Source organism: Panthera tigris, chromosome B3 (genome assembly GCF_018350195.1).
Source record: "Panthera tigris isolate Pti1 chromosome B3, P.tigris_Pti1_mat1.1, whole genome shotgun sequence".
NCBI classification, from domain to species: domain Eukaryota; kingdom Metazoa; phylum Chordata; class Mammalia; order Carnivora; family Felidae; genus Panthera; species Panthera tigris.
This window is the reverse complement of record NC_056665.1, coordinates 81570737-81595302: the sequence shown is the minus strand read 5'-3', so window position 1 is coordinate 81595302 and position 24566 is coordinate 81570737. Positions and strand designations below refer to the sequence as shown.

The 24566-nt window shown below is 39.8% G+C and overlaps 1 protein-coding gene across 9 annotated transcripts in view; it reads right to left on the bottom strand.

The window, feature by feature from the left end:
* Positions 1-24566, bottom strand: part of AKAP6 (A-kinase anchoring protein 6) — a 554906-nt gene that overhangs the window by 493059 nt on the left and 37281 nt on the right. For 5 of the 9 annotated variants that reach the window (XM_042989537.1, XM_042989535.1, XM_042989545.1 and 2 more), the window contains exons 1-4: positions 21766-21860; positions 13538-13582; positions 6161-6211; positions 5579-5662 (exon numbers count right to left, since the gene is read on the bottom strand). The exons of 1 other annotated variant lie outside the window; for it this stretch is intronic. The gene's annotated coding sequence lies outside the window, so the exon portion shown is untranslated. Of the gene's footprint in view, positions 1-5578; positions 5663-6160; positions 6212-10661; positions 10738-13537; positions 13583-21765; positions 21861-24566 lie in introns of those variants that run through there. 3 more of the 9 variants (XM_042989536.1, XM_042989538.1, XM_042989543.1) reach the window with 3 other exon arrangements.

The following is a 24566-nucleotide window of genomic DNA, read 5'->3' as shown; positions in this document are numbered from 1 at the left end:
CATGTGGGGCTCTGTGATGAAAGCTCAGAGCCTGGAGCCTACTTCATATTCTGTGTCTCCTCCTCTCTCTGCCCCTCCCATGCTCATGCTCTATCTCTCACTGTCTCTCAATAATAAATAAACATTTTAAAAAATTAAAAAAAAAAACTCCAATGCATTTACAGAAATAGAAAAGCCATACTAAAATTGCATGGAACCATAAAATACTACAAAAGGCTAAAGCAACCTTCAGCAGTAAGAGGAGAGCAAGAAAAGGCATCATACTTCCTGATTTCAAACTATCTTATATAGTAATGAAAACATTGTGGTATTGTCATAAAAATAGGTGCATAGGTCAATTAAACAGAATAGAGAAATAAAACCATGAATATATGGTCAACTAATTTTCAACAAAGTCACTAAGAATAAAAAATGGGGAAAACTAGCCTCTTCAATAAATGGTACTGGGAAAACTGAGCACCCACATACAAAACTGAAACTGGGCCCATATCTTACACAAAAATTAACTCAAAATGGATTAAAGACTTAAGGATAAGACCTGAAACTATAAAACTCTTAGAAGAAAATATTGGGGAAAACCTCTTTGATACTGGTCTTGTTAAGGATTTTTTTTTAAGTTTATTTGTTTATTTTGAGAGAGAGAGAGAGAGAGAGAGAGAGAGAGAGGTGTGTGTGTGTGTGTGTGTGTGTGTGTGATTGGGGGAGGGGCAGAGAGAGAAGGAAATAGAATCCCAATAATGTCAGCATAGAGCCTGATGCAGGGCTCGATCTCAAAAACTACTAGGTCATGACCTGAGCCGAAATCAAAAGTTGGACACTTAACTGACTGAGCCACCCAAAAGCTCCATCAATGGTTCTTCGTGATATGACACAGAAAACATAGGCAACAAAAGCAAAAATAAACAAGCAGGCTATATCACACTAAAATGTATCTGCACAGCAAAGGAAACAATTAATAAAAGAGAAAATGTTTGCAAACCATATAACCAATGACATTCCAAATATATAAGGAACTCTCAGAATTCTCTCAATAGAAAAAGAAACCAGATTTTTAAATGAGCAAAGGACTTGAAGAGACATTTTCCCAATGAAGATACACATAGAGCAAATAGCAAAATATAAAAAGATGTTCAACATCATTAATCAGGGAAATACAAATCAAAACCATGAGATATCACTTCACACCTGTTATGATGTCTATTATCAAAAAAATGAGAGAGCAAATGTTGGTAAGGATATGGAGAAAAAGGAACCCTTATACTTTCTTTCTCAAGGAAGTGTTTTTTTATTTTTTTAATTAATTAATTATTTTAATTTGTATCCAAGTTAGTTAGCACACGGTGCAACAATGATTTCAGGAGTAGATTCCTTAAGTCCCTTACCCATTTAGCCCATCCCCCCTCCCACAACCCCTCCAGCAACTCTCAGTTTGTTCTCTATATTTGAGTCTCTTATGTTTTGTCCCCCTCCTTGTTTTTATATTATTTTTGCTTCCCTTTCCTTATGTTCATCTGTTTTGTATTTTAAATTCCTTATATGAGTGAAGACATATGGTATGTGTCTTTCTCTAATTTCACTTAGCATAATATCCTCTAGTTCCATCCATGTAGTTGCAAATGGCAAATTTCATTCTTTTTGATTGCTGAGTAATACTCCATTGTATATATATGTACCACATCTTCTTTATCCATTCATCCATCGATGGACATTTGGGCTCTTTCCATATTTTGGCTATTGTCGATAACACTGCTATAAACATTGGGGTGTATGTGACCCTTCAAAACAGCACATAGGTATCCCTTGGATAAATACCTAGTAGTGCAATTACTACCAGTAGTGGATTGTAGGGTAGTTTTATTTTTAATTTTTTGAGGAACATGCATACTGTTTTCCAGAGTGGCAGCACCAGTTTGCATTCCCACCAGCAGTGTAAGAAGGTTCCCCTTTCTCTGTGTACTCACCAACATCTGTTATTGCCTGAGTTATTAATGTTAGCCACTCTGACTGGTGTGAGGTGGTATCTCATTGTGGTTTTGATTTGTATTTCCCTGATGATGAGTGATGTGGAGGGCTTTTTTCATGTGTCTTTTAGCCATCTGGATGTCGTTTTTTTTTTAAATATATGAATTTTCCTGTCAAATTGGTTTCCATACAACACCCAGTGCTCATCCCAAAAGATGCCCTCTTCAATACCCATCACCCACCCCCTGTCAGCCCTCAGTTTGTTCTCATTTTTAAGAGTCTCTTATGCTTTGGCTCTCTCCCACTCTAACCTTTCTTTTTTTTTTTCCTTCCCCTCCCCCATGGGTTCCTGTTAAGTTTCTCAGGATCCACATAAGAGTGAAAACATATGGTATCTGTCTTTCTCTGCCTGACTTATTTCACTTAGCATAACACTCTCCAGTTCTGTCCACGTTGCTACAAAGGGCCATATTTCATTCTTTCTCATTGCCACGTAGTACTCCATTGTGTATATAAACCACAATTTCTTTATCCATTCATCAGTTGATGGACATTTAGGCTCTTTCCATAATTTTGCTATTGTTGAGAGTGCTGCTATAAACATTGGGGTACAAGTGCCCCTATGCATCAGTACTCCTGTATCCCTTGGGTAAATTCCTAGCAGTGCTACTGCTGGGTCATAGAGTAGGTCTATTTTTAATTTTTTGAGGAACCTCTACACTGTTTTCCAGAGTGGCTGCACCAGTTTGCATTCCCACCAACAGTGCAAGAGGGTTCCCGTTTCTCCACATCCTCTCTAGCATCTATAGTCTCCTGATTTGTTCATTTTGGCCACTCTGACTGGCATGAGGTGATATCTGAGTGTGGTTTTGATTTGTATTCTGGATGTCTTCTTTGGAGAAGTGTCTATTCAATGTATTTTGTCCATTTCTTCGCTGGATTATTTGTTTTTTGGGTGTTGAGTTTGATAAGTTCTTTATAGATTTTGAATACTAACCCTTTATCTGATATGTCACTTGCAAATATCTTCTCCCCTTCCATCGGTTGCCTTTTAGTTTTGCTGATTGTTTCCTTCACTGTACAGAAGCTTTTTATTTGATGAGGTTCCAATAGTTCATTTTTGCTTTTGTTTCCCTTGCCTCCTGAGACGTGTTGAGTAAGAAATTGCTGCAGCCGAGGTCAAAGAGGTTTTTGCCTGCTTTCTCCTTGAGGATTTTGATGGCTTCCTGTCTTAGGTTTAGGTCTTTCATCCATTTTGAGTTTATCATTGTGTATGGTGTAAGAAATTGTTCCAAGTTCATTTTTCTACATGTTACTATCCAGTTTTCCCAGCACCATTTGTTGAAGAGACTGTCTCTATTCCACTGGATATTCTTTCCTGCTGTGTCAAAGATTAGTTGGCCATACACTGATGGGTCCATTTCTGAGTCTCCATTCTATTCCATTGATCTGTCTGTTTTTGTGTCAGTACCATACTGTCTTGATGATTACAGCTTTGTAGTACAGTTTGAAGTCCAAGCTTGTGATGCCTCCATCACTGGTTTTCTTTTTCAGGATTGCTTTGGCTATTTGGGGTCTTTTCTGGCTCCATACAAATTTTAGTATTGTTTGTTCTAGCTCTGTGAAGAATGTTGGTGTTATTTTGATAGGGATTGCATTGAAAATGTAGATTGCTTTGGGTAGTATCAACATTTTAACAATATTTGTTCTTCCAATCCAGGAGCATGGAATATTTTTCCATTTTTTGTGTCTTCTTCAATTTCTTTCATAAGCTTTCTGTAGTTTTCAGTGTATAGATTTTTCACCTCTTTGGTTAGGTTTATTCCTAGGTATTTTATGGTTTTTGGTGAAATTGTAAATGGGATTGATTCCTTGATTTCTTTTTCTGTTGTTTCATTATTGGTGTATAGGAATGCAATCGATTTCTGTGCATTGATTTTATATCCTGCGACTTTGCTGAATTCATGAATCAGTTCTAGCAGTTTGGTGGAATCTTTTGGGTTTTCCATAGAGTATCATATCATCTGCAGAGTGAAAGTCTGACTTCTTCCTTGCCGATTTTGATGCATTTTTTCCTTTGTGTTGTCTGACTGCTGAGGCTAAGACTTCCAATACTGTGTTGAATAACAGTGGCAAGAGTGGACATCACTGTTGTGTTCCTGACCTTAGGGGGAAAGCTCTCAATTTTTCCTCACTGAGGATGATATTAGCGGTGGGTCTTTCATATATAGGAACGCTTATACTCTTATACACTGTTGGTGGGAATGTAAACTGGTACCATTGTGGAAAGCAGTATTGAGGTTCCTCAAAAAATTAAAATACAGTTACCATATGGTCCAGGAATTCTACTTCTGAGTATATATCCAAAGGAAGTGAAATCTCTCTTTCAGAGAGATGCCTGCATTCTCATGTGCATTGCAACATTATTCACGTTAGCCAAGATGCAGAAAGAACCTGTCCATCAACAGATGAATGGATAAAGAAATGAGGGTTATTAAGCCATAAAAAAAAGAAGGAACAAGTGCCATTTGTGACAACATGGATGAACCTAGGGGGTTATGCTGAGTAGAAAAAGCCAGATGAAGAAAGAAAAATCCTGTATGGTATCCCTTACATGTGGAATCTGAAAAAAAAAGAAAAGAAAGAAAAGAAAAAAGAAAAACACAAAAAAAACATTGAACTCCTAGAAACAGAGAGTAGAATGGTGGTTGCTGGGGACTTGGAGGGAGAACTTAGTCAAAGGGTACAAATTTTCAGTTATAAGATGAATAAGTTCCCAGGATCTAATGTACAGTATAGTGCTATAGTTAATTCTGTATTGTACACTTGAAATCTGCTAAGAATGTAGATCTTAAGCATTCTCACCAAAAACAAATAAAATAAAAGTTTAAAAAGTAACTATGTGAGGTGATAGGTAATCATTTCACAAAGTATACATATATCAAATCATCACATCGTACACTTTAAATATCTTACAATTTTATTTGTCAGAAATACCTCAGTAAAGCTAGAGAGAGAAAAGAAAATGACAACAACAACAACAACAAAAGACATCCAAATCTTGTAGGGAATTTGGTCAAGAAATAAACCTTTTTCCTAACTAATGTAAAATTAAAATACTCAGGGCCTGTTTTAGTTTGTGTGTTGGCCCTTGGCTTAATGTTTTAAAATACCCAAGAAGTGTGGCATCATTGTAGACAGTAGCCACTGTGGTTGGTCAGCACTACAACAATGTGTGGTCAAGGTTTTGAGGTGTTAGTGATGTGCTGTAAAATACCACTAATATACAATATGAGATGAGCTACAGTGAAGAAAAAGACGATGCCCCAAGGAAAGAGGAGCCAGCACCATTTACCTATGTGGGGCTTCAAGGGGTGATTTTGAAAAAAAGTAAATAGTAACACCCACCCCCAAAAGAGGCTCCATCCTGAGGCACTACTTCCAATGGCTGGGTAGGGCTGCCATGCATTGGTGGGTTTTGCAATCAGTCTGGAGTCCTCTTCTGCAGGAGATAGCTTTATGAGTAAATGTTACTCAGATGGTGGGATCTGAGGAGAATCCAAGTCCCACCTTCCCCATGGTCTCCCCCCCACACCCGCTCTGGCTCCTAAATTACCTCAGGATTCACTCCACTCAGTTGGAAGCTAATGAATTTTTTGGAGGAGACGTATCACCATCTGCCATCAGCAACCATTGATACCTGCAAGGCAGTGCATGCTGTGAGACAGGCACTAACCAGGATGGTGGAAAGACAATTAGGTTGAAGCCCAAACATTAACTAGCCATGGGAAATCAGCCAAGTCATTTAAAGTCTCTCAGATTCCTCATCTGCAAATAAGGAATTACTGCCCTGCTTACCTAATAATGTTATGAGAGTCTAAGAAGTAAAATTCCATAAGTGCTTTAAGAAAGATGGAAAGGAAGAATGCATGAAGGGGAAGGAAGAAGGAAAAAGGAGAAGAAAAGAGATGGAAGAAAAGAGGAAAAGCAAAAGGGAGAAAGGGGAGTCAAAGGGATAGGAGAACGAGGAAGAGAAAAATAGGCAGGGAAGAGAGAGAGGAATGAAAAAATGGGAAAGAAAAAGAGTGAGGGAAATGGAAAGTAGAAGAGGAGAAGCAAAGGGAAGGAAAGAAAGATAAAAAGTTATAAAAGAATGTAGGCTTTGGAACCTGAATTCCTCTCTAGGTTCTGTACTCACCTAAGTGTGTGTCCTTAGGCAAAGCATTGATTCCAAGCCTCACATTTTTTTCTGGAAAATGGGGATAATAATTCTACTTTTTAATGTTATTATTATAATATTATCCATTTGTACATCTAATAAATACTCATCCACTCAACATTTATTGAGCAGTCTTCTAGATACTTGGTATACATCAGTGGACAACACAGGATCCCTGTGTTTTGGGAGCTTACATTCTTATATGAATTGAAGCATCCAGTATGATACCTGGCATATACCAGACACTCAATAGATGTTGGTTATTATTATCATTCAATACTAATAAACTATAAGGTATTATGAAATGTAACATATTACTATTAGCCCAAATTAGATTAGCCAGATTCCATTCCTATGGAGAAATGGAACTCAAAAGAGCAAAATTTTTTTGAGATGTAATTGACATATAACATTATATTAGTCTCTGGTGTAAACATAATGATTCTGTATATGTATATATTGCAAAATAATCACCAAAATCCATCACCACATACAGTACAGTGACAATTTTGTGTGTGTATGATAATTTTTAAGATCTATTGTCTTAGCAACTTTCAAATATACAATACAGTATTATTAACAGTAGTCACAGTGTGATACATTGCATCCCCAGGACTTATTTATTTTGTAACTGGAAGTTTGTACTTTTCTGACGTCCTTCGACTCTTTGCCCACCTCTCACCGCCCACCTCTATCAATCACCAATCTGTTTTCCATATCTATGAGTGTGATTTGTTTGTTTTCTTAAGATTCCATATGTATATGAGATCATGTAATATCTGTCTTTCTCGGGCTTACTTCACTTAGCATAATGCCCTCAGGGCCCATCTATGTTGCCACTTCCTGGAATAGGTAAACTTTGATGGGGAAGGGAAGAAATGTCAGGCAAATGAGATGATACCTGGGAGACCTGGGCATCCCTAAGTCCCCAAGATGGACAACCCTGAGCATCATCAGTGGGAGAGAATTGCCCTTCAAGCAGAAATACCCACAGTGGACTGTTCAATGAGAAGAAATCAACCACTATAATATTTGAACTACTACATGTATTTTTCAAAGCCTCCCCCAATTATTCTAATGGTCAGTCAGAATTGAGAACCACTGAACTAAATAATTCACATGTGAAAATGGAGAGTAAATGCGTTGTCCTATGTGAAGTATAAGTGAATAATTAATGTACATGAAAAAGCACTACGAACTTGCTATGGCTAGAAGAGAAACATTTGAGTTTTTCTACTAAGACTGACCTATTTGTACTGATCCACACTGTCCCTGTTCACTTGACTTACACAAGGTGAGGGGGAGCATGCAAGATGAGGCTGGACAGGGAAGCAGAATGAAAGGATCTTGAATGTGCCTTAAAGAAGGCACAGGAGGTGCCTTCAGACTCACCTCCTCAGTCTAGGAGGTGAGAGGGTTATGGAGCCATCCAGAATTTAAACTAGGAAAAGGCAAAAATTAAATGCTATTCTTCTAATAGACTTTCCAAATATTTCCTGCTCATCTGGGCTTCTCAGAAATGGGCTCTTCTATTAATCTATAAATTGGTATATTTCTTCCATTTTTCATTGTTTCTAAAAGCTACCTTTTAAAAATACGCTCTCAACTTAAATTACTAAGGAGGCATATACAGCAAAGGTATATAGAGTAAGGCATTAAAATATTTTTGTCAAAGGTGAGCTACTTAATTATAATAATAATTATGCTTATAATAGCTAACTATGTGACGGGCACTGTTAGAGTACATATTAACTCATTTAATCTTTATTAATGCATTTAAATCTTTAATCTGGGAGGGAAAAAAAGGAATCCTGGAAAAGAGGTACTCATTATCATTTTGCAAATAAGGAACAGAGGCATCCAGAGATGCCCAACATCTTGCTGCCTATACAGTGGCAGAGCCAGGTAGGTAGACTCACCACAAAGCCTATACCCTTAACCTCCAAGACATAAAATATAATCCTCAAAATGTTTCTATTTACATCTGGAACACAGACCTTCCCTCATTAACATATCTTTCCAGGCATCCTAACTTCACCATCTTGGTTCCCCCAGTAGCAGCCCAGAATTCAACCAGCATTGGAAAAAAAGAGGAAGCACTCAATCCAATAATCCACACTATGTGAGCCATGTACAGATCATGGAGAGGAAACTTAAACAGCTTCTAACAATTCCTTGCATTTTAAAGGCCACCAACTGTAAATGTCTTGCCTACAAAAACTAGGTACCTTTTGACACTGGTGAATTTTCAATAATTTCTTGTTGATCAAAACAATACATACATCTCCAAACTATTGAGCCCCAGACCAGACATTTATTTCAATGCTATAACGTCAATGCTGCTCAGGGGGCAAAGGTGCTATAAAGACAATGCTGCAGGGTGCCTGGGTGGCTCAGTCGGTTGGGCGTCCAACTTCAGCTCAGGTCATGATTTCACAGTCTGTGAGTTCAAGCCCTGCATCAGGCTCTGTGCTGACAGCTCAGAGCCTGGAGCCTGCTTTGGATTCTGTGTCTCCCTCTCTCTCTGCCCCTCCCCTGCTCATACTCTGTCTCTCTCTGTCTCTCAAAAATAAATAAACATTGAAGAAAAAAAAAAGACAATGCTGCTGATCAAAGTGAATATGGTTGCATTAAGCACATGACATGGCAGGTATACAAGGAAATACAATCTTAATAATTGCTAGAACTTTTGTCTCCCTGGCCTAAAAGTCTCTGGGCCTGTGGTAATTTTCAGGATTGCTCTATAAATAGAATCAGTAAAACACTGTTGCTCTATAGGGAAGCAGAACAACAGCTAGGAATTGGGGTTCATGAGTCTCAGTCCCGGTAACTAGCTCTGAGGGTCATTTATATTCTCTGTGTTTCTGTTTTTTCATGATACATGCCCTGCTGTTTCTGGACACTATTCTAAAATTCCCCCCAAATAATAAAGGGGTATGTGCTTTCTACACTTAAAGACAAGCCAGCCTAATGAAAATGGCATAAGTTTTAGAGCCCGACAGACCTAACTTTAAATCCCAGCTCTGGCATTCACTAGCTGTGTGGTCATGGGCACATTACTTGCCCACCCTGAACATAGTTTCCAGATCTATTGAAAAAAGTTAATAATAAGACCTGTCTCTTAAGGTGGCCAGATAGCTAAATGAGCTAATTATGTAAAGCATCTGGCACATACTGGTGCTAAATAAATGGTAATTACTGTGCTTGTTTGCCAGCCATTATTTCTCAGGTTGGTCTTCTGTAAATTACAAACATCTTGAAGTCTTTGACAATGTTTTTTTTTTTTTTTAATTCCCACAGCATCTAGCATAGAACTGACCATGTGAATGGTGACTAGCAACGGCAACAGAAGTACTAAGAGCAGTGGGAGCAGCCACAGCAGCATCAGCTGTAATTGTTGTCAGAGAAGCAAGTAGCAGCATCAATAACCGCAACACAAGTAATAGTAGGGCAGCAGTAATAACAGTAGCAACAATTGCCATGCTGTCCTAGCCTGTTCTTTCTTATACAATGGATTATCTATCTCTATGCCAAGAAGATAAAGTCTCCCATTCAAATAAGCACTGATTTATAGGCACTGGGTCAGTAAGAAATTGAGCAGACCCTGCAAGTTGAGGAAGCTCAAATGCTAATGGATGTTAAATACTCCATCCTAGTTTCTCCATACTAGTCCTGTAAGTTGTCATCTCCACTGGTATAAGATGCAGCATCTTTATGAACAGAGCAGTGACATCAATTCATTCAATATTTGAAAACAATTCTGGACACTTGTGATCTCAAACTCCAACCTAAGTCAGAACTTTCTTCTCTGACGCTCAAAACCCTGAAATCTTAAGAGACTACAATCCTTCAGGTTTAATGCCATGCTTCAGGAGTCAGGGCAAGACCACAAAGGCCCAGATAACTAGCTGAGAGATCCAAGTTGGTCCTGGGTAACATGGGGGAAATGACAAAGATATTAGGAGAGTGACCAGAGGGAAGTCATGAAAATAAAACAGTTTATGAGTTCCTCTAACCATCTGCACAGCAAGAGTTTCTTTCTACGGTAAAGATTTTAACCATTGTCTGGGAAAGTAACAAAGAGCGCCCAGGCACTGGAATTTCGTCTTCTATTACATTCCTTTTTTATGCATGGCTTCCCATGGGGAACAAGGAAGAGAAAGTTTACTTAATAATATATACATGGGTATATGTTTAAAAAAACCAATTACATAGAGTCAAACACAGCTAAAGCTTAACCATGAAGCACACATTAAAAAAAACATTCTTTCAATCAGAGCAGTTCCAAAGGAGCAAACACATTCTCTAGTTAGCAAATATATGTGTAATACTAGCACACCTATCCAAATTCATATATACAAGACTCAGAACAGCCAAAGAAACATAGCACACCAAAATGACAACACACAATAAAATAAACATCCTAATGGAATGACTAAAAGGAATTAAAATAAGATACATCAAGAAGACTCTGACTTACCACTATTGGACAGTATTTTTATTAAGGTTCACATGAGGAACAAAAACCTGCCCTCTGAGAAGAGTCAGAAATCCTGTCTTTTGAACAGGTTAGATGAGCTCTCCAGAACCCAGCGTTTTCCTCTTTCCTCAGCAAAAGGAATGCAGAGGTCACAAAGGAGGTTCCATTTGACTGAACCTCAAGGGGAGGAGCAGTTTTGCTCAGAACTCTCTGAGCAGACAAGACAACGGTTAGAAAACTTGGGTTTCTCTTGCTCTGCAGGTGACACACATGGTTGGTGATATGGCAATGATGCTGGAAGAAAGTGTTCTCAGAGCAAAATCTGTCATTTCCAGGTCCCCAAGGACAGTCAGGGCTCACAGGTCTTAAAAATTCCCTTGACTCATCCAGAAACAGATTTCCTGATTCTAGATTCTTACCTTCACCAAGTTCTGTATTTGCCAATGTGGGCCTCAGCTAGGTAATGGAAAAATAATCTGGTGGCATTAAAAGGGTGTGTAGTAGTAATTATCTATCAAATAGGGCTGAGGGCAAGCCAGGATGAATACATAAGTACAAGGATATGAGTTAGTAGTTTTGTGTTCAGTCAAATAACATGGGCATCCTCACAGTCAGCTCTTTTTTCATTGGTGGCAGAGACTCCCTCATCCCCTTGGTCTCAGAGGCAGCAGAAGCCCTAGAAATACTGGGGGCAGGTAGTGACAGGGCTGACAGAATGAAGGAAACTAGCAGAAACAGAGGCAACACTGGGGATGGGAAGAGGCAAAACTATGCCCCACTCCCACCACAAATACCCCCAAGTTATTTGAATGATGAGATTTGCAGTTACCAGCTTGGGCTTGAGTGCTCATCACTAAAATAGACCTAGTGGTAACTCACTAAACATTTTATAAACTCTAAAGCACTACATAAATGTTACTTGATATCTTTACTATTATTACCAAAAAGACTCAGACTCAACCATTTGGAAATTAGATTTTAGTCTTATTTGTTGTTAATTTTTTTTCATTTATTTTAGAGAAAGGTAAAGAGAGTGAGCATAAGCATGGAAAAGGAGCAGAGCAGGGTGGAGAGAGAGAGAATCTTTAAGCAGGCTCTGTGCTCATCGTGGAGCCCAATGTAGGGATCAATCCCACAATACTGAGATCCTGTCCTGAGCAGAAATCAGGAGTTGGATGTTCAACCAACTGAGCCATGCAGGTGCCCCTTATTTATTTGTTGTTTTTAAGCTATTAATGGTCCAGGAAGTTTCTTCACTGAACTTCAAAACACTTGTTAGTCATGTCAAATATTCTCCATAGAAATCCTAGACCAATCAATAAATGAAGATGGCAGGTTTGAAGAGAAAGTTTGACTTTCTCTTCAAGAAACATATTTCCCATTACTGAAGAAAACAAGTATACCACCCAACTTGAGGTATTTGTGTTTGGTTGACTTTACCAATATTCGAGGCCATTCTAAGCAACCACAAGTCAGTTTTTTAATTACAGCTATATGACCTACAGGGCTGTCAGAACAAAGAAAAACTATGTTCCAAATATTATTCTTGCTTCTGTTCATTATGTACACAGAAAACACATTTCTGGCAGTTTTAGGATAGTTTTAGTTTTTTCCTTTATTCTAGCCATCATGGTTCATAAATACAGAGGTCTGGTTCAGAGACTAAAATATTATAGTATGTGAGTTAGTACCAGACTCAGGCAATGTCAGTATAATGTGAATTCTCGCCATTCCTAAGATCTCCAAGTCTTGATGGGTAAAATCTGAAGGGAAGTTATAGTGGGAGAGAGGCTGCCATCTAAGTGCTGAAAGCAATTCCATCTGTCCAGATACAAGGACTTAAATTCCCTTTGGGGTAGGCGGATCCTTTGTTTTGAAAAAAACATCCAAACTCACCCTTGGTTATACCTACTAACTTTTTTTTGGAGAATAATGTGAAATAATCTAGATACAGATGTTTCAAATTAAAAATATAAGTATTCTGTTTGGTAGGAAAGATTTTCATTTTGGGTTAAGCTTGAAATAGTCTTCAGAGACTTTTTTTAAATAACATTTATTTTTGACAGAGAGAGAGAGAAAGAGAGACAGACAGAGCAAGTGGGGGAGGGGCAGAGAGAGAGGGAGACAGAGGATCTGAAGTGGGCTCTATGCTGACAGCAGAGAGTCCAATGTGGGGCTCGAACCCACAAACCATAAGCCAAAGATGGATGCTTAGCCAACTGAACCACCCAGGCACCCCTCTTTAGGAGAGATTTTTGTCCTGGCTTTTTCAGAGAGGAGCTATCGTCTAAGGATAAAGTTCCCTTAAAGAGAGTAGATATTCCCAATCCTTGGATGAGAAAGAGACTTGGACAAAAAAATAGGGACTGAGAAAGCAAACTTTAGACTGGTAGCAGAGGAACCTCATTCACTTTCTGGGTCTTGGGGAAAGTATGCTTAGATTCTCCAATGAGTAGACATATTCTGAGCACTCCAGGGTATGGTTAGCTGGCCTTTGCCACATAGAAGCATAGAGGGAACTAGGATAGTGGACACTAGAAAGACCCTGCAGGTACTGTAGAGCTATGGATTCTGAAGTTAGCAACACTGCTATGGACTGAATTGTGTCCTCCCCCCCCCCCAAATTTATATACTGAAGCCATAACCCTCAGTGTGACTATATTTGGAGATAGAGCCTATAAGGAGGTAATTAAGGTTATAAGAAGTCCCAAGGGTGGGGCCCTGATTGAACAGGATTAATGTCCTTATAAGAAGAAATACCAGAAAGCTTGTTCACTCTCTCTCTCTCTCTCTCTCTCTCTCTCTCTCTCTCTCTCTCCACCATGTGAGTACACATAAGAAGGAGGCTGTTTACAAGTCAGGAAGAGAATTCTCACCAGGAACATAAGTGGTCAGCATCTTGATCTTGGATTTTCCAGTCTCTAGAACAGTGAGGAAATAAATTTTTGTTTAAGCCACAGCATTTTATTATTGGTACTTTTTTATTATTATTGGTATTATTGGTATTTTATTATGGCAGTCTAAGCTGACCAAGACACACACTTAGTAACTATTTCAGGATTCCTTTGGTATTGTATTTTTGTTTAATTATTCCTTTACCTAAACAAGTCTTGTTAAGCCTAACAGTCTAGCAGATCTTTCTAGTACTTGAATGCCTAGTATACTAGAGGCACTATACTAGGCAAAGCAAAATGATAGTGATTAAGATAGACTTAATCACTAGTTTTCTACTAGTCTAGAGAGAAAGATATTAAACAAATAAATGTATGGAAAATTCATGACAATTGTGACAATTGCTATACCGCACATATGAGAGCACACAGCCGTCTCTGCCATGCTGTGCAGGATTAAGGGAAAATCCTGCCCTCCAAGTGGCACAGCATAATAAAGAATAGAGTTGGGTCAGTATGGTAGTGGGGGCAGCTATGGCCTGACAAAGATCAGAGATGCCTGAGCCACATGACAAGATGGGACAAACACTAGCACAGTAGCTTGATAAGGAGACTGGAACAATAGATTGAAAGCTCCATGAGGGGAGTGGCCATCTCTCTCTTGTTTGTTTCAACATTCCCAGAATCTAGCATTCCTTGGTACACAGTAGACACTTAATAAGTACTTGTTTTTGAATGGATGGGCATAAACGATAAGACCAAGGGAGAAATCTCAGAAACAAATGGAGGATAATCTAAGTGGACTATAGTCTTATGCTCCAGCATATAAAAACCCAAAAATTGCTAAGAGTATGAAGAGAAAGTGACACATTATTACAATTCTCAAGGACATTACAGGAATGCTGACTACAGATTTGTTTGGGGGACCACGTCAGGAATGCTCTGTAATAAATACCTGTTGTTTTTGTCCAATAGCCATTTCCAAAAGTTTCAGGAGATCCAAAGTTTCCTTTGAGAAAGAGCATCCAAAATTTACTTTGGGAAACCACCCTCCACTATTTTTCAGTCATGTGGTTTCCATGGAATTGACTCCAAGTCTAGGTCCAGGGGTGGAGGTGGGAGTAGGGGGAAAGTCCCTAACTGGCTTAGAATAACAACATATCCCATCCCTGTGTCTACACCGATTAGTTCCAGAATGGCACATAAACTAGTCAGAGCCAAGAAAACATGTTTGGTCTTCCTCTGGAATTGGTAATGTGAGGATATGAAACCACAAAGTGAGCTGGTAAAGCTGACATGCAGACAAAACAAGCCTAGAGACAGATCCCTGTGATAATAGTTGAGCACTGCACCAAACCACACTGGGAGCTCAGCCTGCCTTGGACTATATGTGAATACGTTCCCACCTGACTTAAGGCACTTTAGATTTGTTTTTCTAGCACTTGTAACCAAGAAAATCTTAATAAATAGATGTCCTGCTTGCCCTGTCCTAACTCTCTTCTGGGCTGAAGCAGGCTGGATCATAGGACCAGTGGGTCTCCTCACCTTAAGCTTCACCACAAAGGCTGCTGCGATTTCTCTGGCAGGTCTTCACAGACATCCTGGCAGCAGTGAAGGTCCTGAGAGAGCTCCCTTTGCCCTTATGATTAAGGGCTCCAGCCTACAACCTGCCCTCCCTGCATCTGTTTCCTATGGCAGGAAGGCAAAATGCCCAATGTGAGATAGATAGGGAAATCACTGGGTGTGAAGCTCAGAGCTATTGATGCAATAACAGATTTCAGCTGTGTCCCTTTTTGTCCCCATCTTGTCAGTATGACAGCTACTCAAAACCAAGAATGGGAAGCTCAGAGGCTCAGTGAGATTAGAGAGGCAAGAAGCACAGCCCCTGAAGGCAGAGGGGCAGTTTTGAGTCTTCCCACACTACTCTGCAGCCCACGATTTGGCAGTCATGACCCTTTCCTTTGGTTCTCCATCACAGGTCTCCAGCCCCCATCCACAAACCTATGGTCATAAGATGCTATGAGTTGAATCATGTCTCCCAAAATTCATGTTGAAACCCTAACCCCCAATATAACTGTGTTTGGAAATAGGGCCTTAAGAGAGGTAATAAAGGTTAAGTGAGGTCATAGGGTGGATCCTAATCCAATGGGACTGGTGTCCTTATGAAAGAGGGCGAGATACCAGATCTCTCTCTCTCTCCCACACACATCTGTACCAAGTAAAGGCCATGTGAGGATATAGCCAGATATGTACCTGCAAGCCAGGAAGAGAATTCCCATTAGAAACCAGATCAGCCAGAACCTTAACCTTGGACTTCTAATGTCCAGAACTGTGAGAAAATAAATTTCTGTTGTTTAAGCCACCCATTCTATGGTATTTTGCTAAGGAAGCCTAAGCAGACTAACACACAGGAGGTTACAGTTACCTAAAGCCAGTGGAAGCAAACTGTGTGTGATAAGGTTGTCCACAAAGTTAATGCAATCTTACATCTATGTTGAGGAAGGAACAACGTACTGCTGATGGACAGTAACTGTCCAGTGTCACACTACCACACATAAAAAGAGATAGAGGGCCAACCAGGATGATGAGTCACCACTGAGGGAAACTGAAGTTGATGGCTTAGAAAAGAGGAGATAGTGGTTTTCAAGTAGCAAATATGTGTAATGTTGAAGAGCAAGCTAACCTTGTTCTGATCACCTCAAAACTAGAAGATCAATGGAGAAGGAAAAGCTAAAGCTGGTTTCAGCTTAACATTAGAAAGCTCCCACAAAGAGTTACCCAACAATTGAAAGCATTGCTTCATTGTGCCATCAAGCACCTTGTTACTGAATATAGACAAACAGAAGCTCAGTAAGCAACTCTCAGAAATATCAAGCAAGTAATTCTCACTGTGGAGCACAAGATTGAGCTATCAAACCTCTATTTCCTCTTCCAACTTTATCACCTTATGAATCTGTGACTAATAGATAGTAATTAAGAACCAGGAGCGCCTGGGTGGCTCAGTCAGTTAAGCATCTGACTTTGGCTCAGGCCATGATCTCACAGCTCATGGGTTCGAACCCCACATCAGGTTCTATGCTGACAGCTCAGAGGCTGGAACCTGGCTCGGATTCTGTGTCTCCCCCTCTCTCTGTCCCTCCCTCGCTTGTGCTCTCTCTTTCTCTCTCTCTCAAAAATGAATAAACATTTTTAAAAATTAAAAAAAAAATAAAAGAACTAGACGACTTGCTTCAAATCCCAGCTCTGTCACAAACTGTGACAACTTGTGAACAAGTTAGTTCCTCATCTGTAAAATCAGGGCACTAAGAGTGTCTTCTTCATCTTGAGGCGGTTAAATGAGTTAGTATATATAAAGAACCTAAAACAGCATGTAGCCCATGGTGAGCCAGTAACTGTTAGCCACTGTTACTAATAGCTGAGCAACAGCTTTGTGCTCAGCCCTATTACAACTAAAGCAGGATACAAAAATATATGCATAGTCCCAGATCTCAAGACTAATGTATAAAAGTGGGAGCAAGCAATGATAGCTGCCAATTTTCAAGTTCCTACTACAAATTGAACACTTTATACACATCATCTCCAATCTCCTAGCAACCAGCAAAATAGGCATTACCACTCCTATTTAAAATGATAGAAGCAAAAATTATAAGATTAAGTAATTTGTAGTTAGGTACAAGGTGATAGTAGAATTCAAATCCACCTTTGTCAGGCTCCAGTGGGTTGTAGGCTCTTCCTACTAATGGCCATCTCAAGACTAGTTCCTTTCTATTACTTAATTTCATCCTTGCCACACCCTCTGAGTAAACAGAGCAGACAGTATGAGGTGGGAGTTGAATATATAGGCTCTGGAGTCAGGCAACCTAAGGTCAAATGGTGGCTCTGTCATTTACTAGCCATATGACATTCAGGAAATTACTGAACTCAGGTCTCAGCTCCTTCATTATAGAATTAAAAGGTTGATAATAGTACCTATACACAAGAAAGTACCTGGCATAAAGCTAATAGTAATGAAGTATTAGCTACTATTTTCATTCCCATTGATGAATAAAGAAACTGAAGCAAAAGACGAAGAAGACGAAGAAGACGAAGAAGACGAAGAAGGAGGAGGAGGAGGAGGAGGAGGAGGAGGAGGAGGAGGAGAAGGAAAAGAAAAGAAAAGAAAAGAAAAGAAAAGAAAAGAAAAGAAAAGAAAAGAAAAGAAAAGAAAAGAAAAGAAAAGAAACTGATGCAAATCATCCAAAGAATGTACACTGTAAATCAGGTTCCTTGTTGCTCCACCATTTTCCACTAGATCACATATTTGTATCGATATGACATGTGAGCACCTCTAAAAGAAAAGGTGACATATGCTATCCATAAACATGAATATTCCCTAATACTGAGCACAGTCAAAATGATTATATTTCTGCCACCTCTGTAGAGCTAAAATAGCCAACATGTTTTAATGATAATGACTCAATCTTTAACCACAACAAATTAGGTTCCCAATAATCCCTCTTCTGCCCACCCTTGCAACATCACTCAGGCAAAGAAGACGCCCTCTGGTCCTGTGTCCTGCCTCAGCCTGCTTCCCGCCCTGTTAAAAATCTGGGTGTGTAGCTGTTATAGAAATACTACTTGCCTCACATCTGACTTCCATTTTCTTTACTGAATGGTCATGTTTTCACTTTGCGACACTTTCAATGACCCTGATGGACTTCCAAATAAACCCACCATGGGTAAGCATTTCCTCTTGGTAAAACTCCTTACCAGCCTAACCCTGATTATCGTCTTTTCCTTGTAATGATCTCTGGTGGTGACAAACACTCATCTCCCTCTCCTATTATGTCTTGGACATTACAAAAACAGTCCTTGACTTAAAATAAAATTTTATTTAAAAAAAAAAAGAGGCAACTGGAGATTGACAGTGCCTTTTCTCCTCTCTCTCTCCCTTACTCTCAAATTAGGCCTCTGACCCACATTCTGACATGGTTGGGGTTTCTACCAGCCTGAGAATCCCAATTCCATGCCAAATATGGCTCCCCCATATGGCAAAAAGAGCTGCTGCCATGGGACAGCTGCTGAGCTGAAGCTAAATCCTGTTTGGAGCACTTACGGCCCAGAGGGTGTCACCTCCAAGATGTTCAGGGCTCCATCTCTCCCTCCCAGCCTGCCCATTAGGCTTAGAAGCAGGCATGCAGCATAATCATCCATGCCTCTCCTGGATCCCTGAGGGGAGCCCCCTCTTCTGGGTGGAGCATCTGTCATATGGCTACCAGGCATCTGGTTTTAAGCAGATTTTTGTTGAGAGGTGAAATGGTGCCAGTATTGTACTGTTACCCTTCCCCGTGGACATCCATCAGAGTAAATGACGAGAGGAGATTAACCCATCAAGGATCTGAGTCCCACCTGGTTAAAATAGATTATTTGGTTCCAGAGTTTTGAGCTTCATGTACTAGAAATCCCTTCCAGGGTTAAAGTACCGCGAAGTTTGAATTGTTTTTCATAGTTTGTATTTTTATCTGATTACCCTCCCCCCCACCAACACACACACACACACTCACAGTTTACAGTCTATAGTCAGTTTCATTTTTTTCCTTATAATTTCTCCATGTCCTGGCTTGTGATGTGGACACATTTTGTTCTGAGGTGAAAAAGGCCATCTTTTCCCCCAGCATCAGAAAAGTGCCAGAACTGGAAGGCTGGGATATAGTACCCAAATCCAAGTTTGTCAGAATCCAAAACTCCATTGCTTTAAACGCATCAATCTATCTCTCTTAAGTCTAAATGACTGTGTTCAGGCTCAACCACTAAAAAATGGTTGTAATTATGCATACATAAAATGTTAACATTAGAAGAAGCTGGGTGAAGTACATACACATCCAGTAACTCAAGGATCAATAAACAGGCTTAATTTGATTCGCTTACAGTCCTTTTGGCCTCAGACACTAATGAATCCAAACATTGCTTCTTACTAAAATGAAGTAATGACTTTAAAAATTGCAGTCAATCCAAAGATACTTCCCAGCTAAAATTGTTAATGTTGTTAATTTAAACAGTATTAAAAAGTGCAATTACCCACAATGACACATGCTTATAATAATTACAGCTCACCTCTGGAATGTATCCCCAGAAATCCCATTCATATTATAAGAAACTAAAATAGTAAATATATCTTAAGTTTTTGATGATACTGCCTACTATTTTTCTAATAATTGGTAACTCATTTAACTCTCTCCTTCTCTCTCTCTCTCTCAAAATAAATAAACTTAAAAAATAAAAATAAAAATAAATAAATGAAGATAGATCTATAGATATATAAGTTCTATGTGTCGACGCAGCCTCACCATTTCAGACATTTATGAGACTGGAAAGAAGGCACAGATCCTTCAGAGGAGAAACACACACAAGAGGGAAAGCCATTTAACTTGCTTCTACTTTTCCTGACACCACCTTCTGTTTTTAAAGGTATGTTTTAGAATCCTGCCTTTCTGTTGGGAATGTTCTCTTCTTGCCCTCCTTATGGTACTCCTGGGTCTCTCAGCTTTGACACCCTATCCTGGCCAAAGGGTCAGCATGTAAACAATCTACATCTGACCCTCTCCCCAAGGAAATGGAATACTGGGCAAGAGATGAAGAGATGGAAGATAAGTGGATCTGAGTTATTCTGATGGCCACTAAAGAGACTTCCATGAGTTCCTCTAACTGAGATGCCTGGGGCTGCCATGGCCTCTATACTTGTGACATCTTATTTTCTGTAATTGTGTGAACTACACAAATCTATTCAGTAAGCTTCTTTTTTTTTTTCTTTTCATAATAGCTTCTGTTACAAGCAAATTTACAGGTTCAGAACATCATATCTGGAAGGCATCTTAGGAATGATCTAATAACAATGTTCCTTTACCCTTTACCATTGTGTTGCAAATGAAGAAAGTGAGCATTTTAATTTGTGCTTAGTCTTGCTACATGGAAAGTCAATTTTTCGTCCTTGATAATAACAGCACTCTAGTGTAAACAGTCTCTAGGGCTTGCCCATAAATATTCCACAAGATATTGCTAGTAAAAAAAAAAAAAAAAAAAAAGCTTGCCTTAAAGAGTGATTGATGCCATGAACTAGCTCTCTCTCTCTAAATGAAGGCCTAACAGTATAGAACATTAATATTTCTGTAGTATTTCCTATGACTGAAAAGAGTTAAGGTACAAAGAACGTACTTCTGAATCCTAGTTTAAAGTAGTTCATTTAAATTAATAGAGACTTGCTGCTGTAGCTAAGAACCCACAAATTTCAGTGGCTTAGTACATTGAAAGTTTATTTCTTGTTCATATCATGGTCCAATGAGGGTCATGAGAAGGACTCTGCTCTACAAAGTTTCTCAGGACTCTGTTTCCTTTATCCTCTAACTTTGATCTCTTTCAAGTCTTTGAATCTCTCCATTCAACAGAGAAATGTAGAAGAGAATGGGGCTTGCCCACGGGAGATGTTTACAAGTCAGGCCTGGGAGAGGAGCAGTGACTTCCACTCATATCTCACAGGCAAGGAAGGCCACACCTAGCTGCAAGAGAGGCTGAGAAGTGACATCTAGTTTTGGACCTTCAGTGGCCTCTGCCACAAGTAGCAAATTCCTTGACTTGAAAGAAAGAAAGAGAAACCCAAGATTAACTTCTTTAGTGAAATTTATCTCTCCCTAAATACAGAGATTGCCCTACTTAAATTAGCTGCCCACAGATGTGTCTTTAAAAATACTTTGTTTTACAGTAACACAAGAAAAGCTCTAAAATTATCTAACTAATCAAGACATGCAAGATTTGTTTCTTATTAAAGAATGAAAGCAAAAGATTTACTAGGATATAAGGGAAGTTGAATAATTAGGCCCTAAATGAAGAAAGGGTCTATTTTCACAAAACGAGTTTGGTTTTGCCTGCCCCATCTCTTTTGATTTCAATATAATCAGACCTGCAAAAGGGGTGGGGGCCAGACAATCAAGCCAAAGAAAGTCTAGTGTAGTGGTCAGGAAATGACCAAAGTAAATTGCAATTTTCTAACTGCGTTGAAATGTGATCTATGGGAGCACAGTTCTGGAGCTAAGGATCAAGGAGGAACCTTTTGAAAAGCTAAACTTTCTGTCTCCTGCTGGACCATCCCAATCCCCCTCCTCCATTTCCATTCTCACACACGCTGCCACCACGCTAGAACCTGATCCAGGTGTACATTATGGGATTGTTATGTGACTCACCTTACCCTGCAATTGTCAAAATAATGAGATCCTTGTTCACAGTCTTAAGTCCTTCCTTGGGCTTCTCATGTGCCATGGTGAGGGCAAGCATCCCACAAAGGAGGCCGGAGGTTCACAGGGAAAAACTGCAAAGAATAGCAGTTTTTCTTTTATAATCTATACACCTCTGTATAAAGCACAGTTGCCATGGGGCACATGATCTTTCTCACCTAAATAAGGTGATATTATTGGCTCTGGTCATCCCTAAGATCTCAGGTCTGGGATATCCCTAGTAAGGCCCCAGGTTCTGATTGCCTCACTCTTGGTACAGCCTGTCTTGCAGCATAAAGCCCTTCAATTCTCATGTTTCCTAATGATTATCCATAGCACAATGGCTTGGAGAGGGAGGAGGGGAGATTGAGGGAGGGTGGGCCCAGCCAGCAGGCCTGCTTTGGAGGCAGCCAACAGCCTGGGCAGGCAGGCCACTCAGAGCCTGCTGCTTTCCACCAGGGGTTTGCTGACCAGATCAGAGCGACACTGGAGAAGGCAGCAGCTGTGGCCAGAGACAACTACTCTAACTCCTTTTTAGCTAATGAACTGGAAGACTCAGGAGGGAGCCAGGGAAGAATGGCTCCCCTGGGGCTTGCAGAGAGGCCTCTCCTTCCCTGAATTTTCCATTTTTAATTAGGCTTGATGGTTTGGTCAGGATAAGATTTTTTAGATAAAATATCATACCGAGTAGGGATGCCCAGTGCTTAATTTTTCAGATCCCTCAGGATCTCAGACCCAATACTTCCCCTGATTGGGCCTCTTGACTTGTTTTGAAGGAGCAAAGAGGAAAAGAATGGGGTGTTTTTGGAGTATGCATTTTATTTCAAAACAAGCACATGATAATTATTAAAAGTTGAGACATTTTTTAAATACATTAACAGAGAAAGAAAATGTGCCCCATAAACCTACATCCCCGGGGGATAAGAATTCAGTGTTTTTATGTAGCTTTTTTTTACAGACATACAAAGAGAACTCTATGTGTTGTTTGTACATATACGTAGATATTTAAGACAAAAATTTGATATTATACACTCTTTTGCTACTTGCTTTATTCCAGTTACTATAGTGACCTGTAGATCTATCATTTACTTTAACAGCTGAACAGTGTTTCAATTGAAGTATATGCTTTTATTTAACCAATATGCTTCCAAAACAAATTCAGGGAAAATTATTTGAATGATATGGCCATGAAATAAAACCACCATAGTAGTTTCTGGCTAGGTAAGTTAACTGTTTTCAAAATCTAGATATGTGACTATGGAAAGAATAGGCATGACCATAAGCCAAGAATCCACCCAAAAACACACAACATGAACAGACAAATCATTTGCACAATTTTACATTCAATTTCTAATCCTGGATATCATTTACAATTGCAAAATCCTAACTTCTTTTAAAGTAAAATCTTGTGTCTCCATGTTTCTATAAGAAATTCAGTCATAGGGCACCTGGGTGGCTCAGTCAGTTAAGTGACCAACTCTTTTTAAAAATTTTTTTTTTCAACGTTTTTTATTTATTTTTGGGACAGAGAGAGACAGAGCATGAACGGGGGAGGGGCAGAGAGAGAGGGAGACACAGAATCGGAAACAGGCTCCAGGCTCCGAGCCATCAGCCCAGAGCCTGACGCGGGGCTCGAACTCAGCCCAGAGCCTGACGCGGGGCTCGAACTCACGGACCGCGAGATCGTGACCTGGCTGAAGTCGGACGCTCAACCGACTGCGCCACCCAGGCGCCCCTGACCAACTCTTGATCTCAACTTGGGTTTTGACCTCAGGGTCCTGAGTTAGGGCCCCACATTAGACTCCATGCTGGACATGAAGCAGAAGGCTGGAAGGCAGGAAGGGAGGGAGGGAAGGAGGGAGGAAGGTGGGAGGGAGGGAGGGAGGGAGGGAGGAAGGAAAGAAGAAAGAAATTCAGTCTTAGCTACTTCAGAAACTAGAAATTGAACAGAATCTATAAGGAAAGAAGCTAATATCCAGTGCCACAGTGCTCGTTGGTATGAAGTGGTCAGGATGAAGAAGAAGGTCCTTGGCCCAACAACACTTCTCTTCTGCAGACACTAAATATTCCTGCCCTGGGCACTGGACAGAGGTGTGAGCAGTGTCTCTGCCCATGCATATAACATACGATCATAAGAAACCAAGAACTGTTGCTTCTAAGGGCCATAATTCTGCAACTCACACAAAATTCAGCTCTTTTTCCCTCCCCATCTTCCCTTACTCCATAAGCAATAGACAAGGTCTGTATCCTCACTTTCCTAAGTCACTATTGAGTTCCACTCCCCTATCTATACACATTAACCTGGATACAATCCGAAACTGGCTTGTGTGACTAGTAGAGGTTGGCATGGTAGCTTTCGACATCACTGGAGCCAAGATGTCAACATGGAAGAAGAAATGGGTGTGTCCATTCTCATCCAAGCATGTTTCAGTCATTGTAGACCATAAAAAGCACTAGATGGTGTTTGAATAAAAAGGAAACAGAATAGGGTAATGTATTATGAACATGTTTGGGAAACAACAAAATGAATTTATGTAGCCTTAAATATTTACTTACTCTACACACAAGTTAAATTTTTTAAAGTGTGGTTCAAAATTAATAATGCCTGGGGAGGAACCAAGATGGCAGAACAGCATGGAAGTTTTTTGTGTGTCTCGTGTCCCTGAAATACAGCCAGACCAACACTAAACCATCCTAAACACCTAGAAAACTGATTGGAGGATTAACACAACAATCTGCACAACCTAAACCACAGAATTCAGCAGGTATGC